Consider the following 6,218-nt stretch of genomic DNA (forward strand, 5'->3'; position numbering starts at 1 on the left):
TTGAAAGAGGGAGGCTGTGTTTAAACGGTCCAACAAGCCAGCCACAAGTGTTAACACTGAAAAGAAGCCTATTTTGAACATGTAAACCAGAATATTAGTGGAACGTTTTCTTTAATTTGCTGTGTAAACAACTTAGTAGAAATAGAGCAAAAATAGAGCAAAACACGTAATATCATGTGCATTTAAACACAGTCAGTGCTGTCCCTACTACATTATGAATTTCAATGCCTCTACAGTGAAATCCAACCCGTTCTAATAATTTCCAACAATCTTATAAGCCATAGCCTAATGATCTGGGAACTGCTGTGAATAAGCACAATACCAGACCTCTTTGTACTGATTCATTTCTTCTATTTTTAATTTTTTTTAAAGATTAGATGAATGTTGACATTGAATGCAAGTACTAAACCAGAAATGTACTGAGTCACATTTTCAAACAAGAAGTTCCCTTAGATCACATTCCACTGAACTGCCTGAGCCACTTCACTGTCAGCACATCCAGTACATTCAGGATGTTATCAAATTAACACTTCAGACCTCTGGGAGGAGGAGGAGTCATGAGGACTATTAAAGAATGAGTCATGATAAAATGTGGTTGATAAAATCTTTGCATCAAAAGTCCTCTACCCTCATGCAATACACATTCAGTGAAAGCTGTAATTATCAAAGCTGAAAGCCAACTTTATCCTAATATTTTCCTCTAAAAGCCTGAGGTTTAGGATCATTAACTTAGTAGCAGACAGATCTAAAGGGCGATTGGAACAAAAAGCTAAGATGTGAAGAGGACAAAAACCTCAGCTCCCTCTTTGGTAAGACAAATTGGAAATATTATATGCAGACAAAAAACGAAGTAGAAAAGCAATGAAAAAAAAAAATCAGTAATGTCTGGTCACTCTCTAAGTGCAGGCAGTCGTCATCTCATCGAACTTGAGCTGGAAAACTTTCTTTCAATGAGCCGAAGCTCAAAGATCAAACGGTTTTCCTGTTGAAGAGAAAATTCTTTGTGTCTGCCAATGTGAACAGCTGCTGTGTTCATCAGTCTCACAAATCAAACACATGAAGGAACAATCTAATAGTCAGTTGCATAACCTGTTTAATGCCCCTCATCACAGTATGTAGGCTTATAATCAGGTTTTATATATATAGCAAACATTTTATCAGGTACAAATAAGTAGTATTAGGTTTGACCTTGTTTCAGCTCCATACCAGGATAAATTCTTTAGGGATAAATCCTATTATAACTTAAGTCTTATTTTTGTAGTTTTTTTATCCTCAGATGATTTAAATTAGATGAGAGACATTTGTGGTAAATGTAAAAGACATTCCCTCCAGGTGTTCCTGAAATCGTGTTCATGGGACAGACGTGGGGTCATCAGTTCTTCCATGAACCCAAGTGGACATTTTTACCCCAAAGAAATTCCCTCCAAGGGTTACTAAGATTTCACGTTCCCAAGAATGGGACATCCCAAAAACATGATGCCTCCGGCCACACCTGTCCCCAGCACAGAGGCATTACAAATACTCCTTCGTTGTAGGGCTGCACAATTAATCAAATTTTAATCGCGATCACGATTTGGACTTCCCACGATCAAATTTGCGTGATTGAGCTTTTTTTTTTTTTTTTAAAGCATCATTTCATAGAACGCTCTGTTTTTTTTTTTAGCATAGCGCATCTACTGCTACTACCGTCAGACTAATCAGTTGTTCCTGCACCGTGCAGCTTACTCTCTAGATGTAGACAGTCACAGAGGACAGAGTAACGGGAAAAAAACTCAACAGATAGCAGTCGGTTATACGTCGGTCTCAAGGTTTACCAGTTTACCAGTAAACGCAACATCTTGTCTGGTCTGTTATTTTTCAGACAACAGCAGTGACCATTGCTAGTCGGTGCTAATGTCCTCGCATCCGCTGCAATGCTCTTTAAATGGATATGGTTTAATTTTGCGTTACATGACCCATTTTGTCTGTAAAGCTGTGCCTGTGTTGGATCATTCTAGTCTCTATTGTCTGCTCTCCGAGCAGCCCGCCCACACAGCAGCCGCCAGTCCACACTTCTGACAATTGTTTACAGTTTTATTTTTTTTTATGTTTTAACACAGCTGTATATTGTTAAATATGAGGGGCAAACCTGTATTTGTACCGGAGTTTCCGCTGGTAACCCTGCTATCGCGGCCGCCACGGCGAAGAACACAGAAGAAGTCATTGAATGAAACTAACTTCAGGTCGTACAGTAACCGCGTGTGAGACGGAGCTCCTGGACCTGGGCCGGAGATGTGACCCATGGCCAGAATATCATAGTTCATAAAAATGCAGCGCATTGACGATACAGACATTACATACGCACAACGTGTCCGCCGTTGGACCCATGCTGGACCCGTTCATTATGAGTCAGCCGTCTCTCTTTGAGTAGCGTCCAGCACACTCCCTCTCGCAGTTATAAATAGCCTATGTGACAATTAAATTTGTTTTGGTTAAAATCAACAAATAATCGCCAGAATAATCCCGATCAAAATTTTGATCAAAATAATCGTGATTATTATTTTGGCCATAATAGTGCAGCACTACTTCGTTGACATTATCTATAGACGCAAACATCAAGTAACAATGGCTCTCAAGTGTTACTTCCTTTTAAGGAGGTTACAAGGAAAAAAAGCCATTGATCTAAACCCCTTTACTTGGAGGTAAAACAAAGTAAGGGCACATAAACTGTAAAATGTTAAAAATATAGGGTAGTGCTATCCTCACTTCAATATTAACCCGCGACTTACCAACTAAATAAACAGTGTGCAGAAGGTTTTGTTTATTGTTGGTAACATGTACCTAAAAACGGGTCTATATTTACTTTTATTAATTGTAAGTTTAGTAAAATAGCTGCAATATATAAACCTAAACAACATTTAGACACAAAATGTATTTTTCATACATTTGTAATTGTTTGCTTGCATGTGGACAAATTTGATAGTTTTGCATGTTCATATTTCTTGGTTTGCGGAAGGAATTTTAATTTATTCATTTGAAGTCTAACAATTAAACATCATTTGTATTTCTGCTATATTTAGTACTAAATGACATGATCCTATAATACAGCGATCATTATAGGTTCAGGCTACTCACAATGACTGATGTTACTGGTATAAAGACTGTTCAAAGTAAGTTTTTACATTTAATAAAAACTTGATGGACAAAATGGGTTACATTGTTAAACTCAACACTTCAGGTGGAAAGTTATTGTGTGCTTGTTTAATGCGCATTCGCAGAGAAAATTCGGTCTGAAGGCATGTGCACAAAACTCTAAATTAGGCCCTTTACTCTGCAAGAAACCACTGATTGGAAAAAACATAGGAGGCTTGTACAACTACACAAATAAGGGTAAAAACAGTATCCACTTATGAATACAGGTTTAGCTCATGGACCACTTTATGATTTTGCTGTGGGTGTTCAAGCTCCCGAACACTCATGGAATCAGAGCAGATGCCCATTATTTCTAAACATCATCAGGTGGACTGTGAAGTGAGGTCATGGTGAACACTGGTCTGTTGTGCAGCCTGGTTGGGTAACACTTCCAGCATCAGGTAAGATGCTGAGTTCTGACCCTGCCACAGCTCTAAAAAATGTTTCCTGGCACCTAACTAACCACTAGTTCCTGTGGGACTAAAGCAACAACAGCGCTGAGGAAAGCTCCTTGGCACTGTCGCCCTGCATGTTGCCCTGGTGACTCACAGCATTTGAACGCTCAGATGAAGGAACTTCTTCTCATCATAAGAACACAACAAGCGCCAGTCGGCCCAGAGTCATCACAGCGTCTGATGGGTTGGAAAGTATGAGATCCTGAGAGAAAAGAGACATCCTGACCACCAGCCATCAGCAGCGCAGACCATCTCCCATCAGGAAATAAGCTCTAACATTTAATTTGCAGTTTGAATAGTGTAATACCAACAGTTACGCCATCACATTTTTCACTACCACAAACCATTTTTTCCTTTTTGGACTATTGAAACTACTGAATTATATCTTTCTGTGGCAAACCAGTCAGCTGAGAAGTATGAGGGTTTCATGCACAAGATCCACCAGAAAAGAAAATGACAGCACAACAAGCTGCTCAAAACAACAAGTCCAACATTTTTATAAGTTGCATTTGTACTTTTTGGGCCGACTACCGATATCCAGGCAAATATACACACAACAGGAAATACTTTGAGCTAGTGGTCCCTATAGTGCAGAACAAAGCCTGTGTCCTCTCATAGTGTACAGAAGGCAGGTTTACATTGGGATCTAATGAGATCCCTGCAACATTTGGGAAAATGGTTTCTTTAATCTGGCTCATAACAGGGTATTGTTTCAGCAAAGCTATAAAGCTATAATAATGAGGAAGTGGACAGAACTATAAAAATAAAATGCCCAATTGTGAAAAAGATCACATCATGAAACAACCCTGAAGTGCCTCCTAAAAATGAACTAAATAAGACCCATCTAGATCCATCAATACATCCTAAAGAAGACCAGACACACCACTTCCTATCTAAGTGCAACAAAGGTCTTGGCTAGACTCAAACTTGGAACCTTTTGATTACATGGTCAGGACCTTAAATCCGCACACACAAGCAGGCTGCCCCTGTGTACAAATGTATGACGATAAAAATTCTTAGTGCCTTAAGCCTACAGTATGAGAGGGTAAACAGTAGAGTGAGAATCGTTTTTAGGTTTATGAGTTTCCTTAAAGACTATGTTGAACATGGGAGAACGCAACAGGCTTCTTTTTGATGAGATGATCATTTAACCAGATCTCTGATGAATTAGAAAACATGTTGAGCCTGACTGATATTTCAGCGGACCTATATTAGGCATTTCACAAATTATCCATATATAAATATAAATGATTCTGATAAATGTATAGTTTGTCCACCAGAGGGGCTCTACAACATCCCTGTTGGCAACGCTAATTATTTTTTTTGTTATTGTGTTTTTGTTCAATGGAAGTTTGTATTTTTATACATTTTATTTTTCGGAACTTTAACTTTAATAATTGTATTGGTATCTGTCTTAAAAATCCTTTATCGGTCGGGCTCTAGATACATTGTTTCCCACAAAGAAGATGCAGTGAAACCAAAACACAGACCCGCTCCCATTTCGGTTTGTCTGACTGCCAAACCAAGGCATATTTAAATGGTCTGGCTCTACCATAAGTTGTGCCTCAGAGTACAGTTCCAGCTCAGCTCAGCAGAAAATACCAGCCCTAAATGGAAAAAGAAATAGTATAACACGTAAACCCCTGAGGGGGCCAGCTCCTGTTAGCTTTTCCATTACTGGGAGGTATTTCTGCCTCCAATGTAAAGGCATTCCTGTGTTGCCTTGTTAAGCTAGACGGGCACAACACAACACCGAACAAATAATTGCTGAACAAATAAATGTTGATTGCAAAGCATCACCTCTGTTATTCGTCTGCCTATACTATCTCCACTTTCCAATTAGGGAGGAAATCTATAATAATAAATAAAGAAAGCGACCAGTTCTCACTGATTCTGATGTTAACTTGAACCAACTTAAGTCATGAGACTGCTGAAGACTCATCCGTTTTAACAAGTCATTCAATCTTATGGACATTTTTCCTGTTACCTTTGAGTTGAGATCATGTTAGTAGCTCCTTGGTTTTAGTCTCTTTTTTTTTTTAATGTCTTTCTGTTCAGACATACGTGCCTGCTACGTAACGGCACTCTCTAAACTGCACAGTGATGCCGTTTTTGGCTGCTGGTCTACAAAGTGAGAACTGTCACTGCTTGAGAACAGAGGAGAGTTCTTTGTTGTCTCACAAGATGCATCGGTATGCTGGTGCCTCATTTATTGAACATCATGACATTGAGTGGTGCTCACCTCCTCACGGTGAATCCACTGTTATAATTTATTAGTAAATTCTGCTGCCTATTTGTGAGTCTGCACAGAGTGACTAGACTTAAAATTGAGACCGGCATTGAAGTTACGATTGACTCACATGTGTTAGAATGCTCTTGAAGGTGGTCATTTAATTGTTCTGTCTGTTTCACCTGGCGCTGCTGTAGATTAATGTTAATGTGACAGGATTTGAGCTATGATGGAAGTAGAACAGGAATGTTACAGGTCAGACGTCATAATGCTACAGAGACTGTGTAAAAGTTACTTGGCACGCTTATTCAAGACCAACAGGCACTATTGCCAGAACGTTTAGATAAAGGAAAGAGGGGCAT

At 39.1% G+C, this 6,218-nt stretch overlaps 1 protein-coding gene across 1 annotated transcript in view; it reads right to left on the minus strand.

Moving 5' to 3' along the window:
- The window catches only part of cenpp (centromere protein P), a 108,350-nt gene that overhangs the window by 24,437 nt on the left and 77,695 nt on the right, over positions 1–6,218 (minus strand). The gene's annotated exons all lie outside the window — the stretch shown is intronic.

The sequence above is a fragment of the Etheostoma cragini genome, chromosome 4 (assembly GCF_013103735.1).
Source record: "Etheostoma cragini isolate CJK2018 chromosome 4, CSU_Ecrag_1.0, whole genome shotgun sequence".
Classification (NCBI taxonomy): Eukaryota; Metazoa; Chordata; class Actinopteri; order Perciformes; family Percidae; genus Etheostoma; species Etheostoma cragini.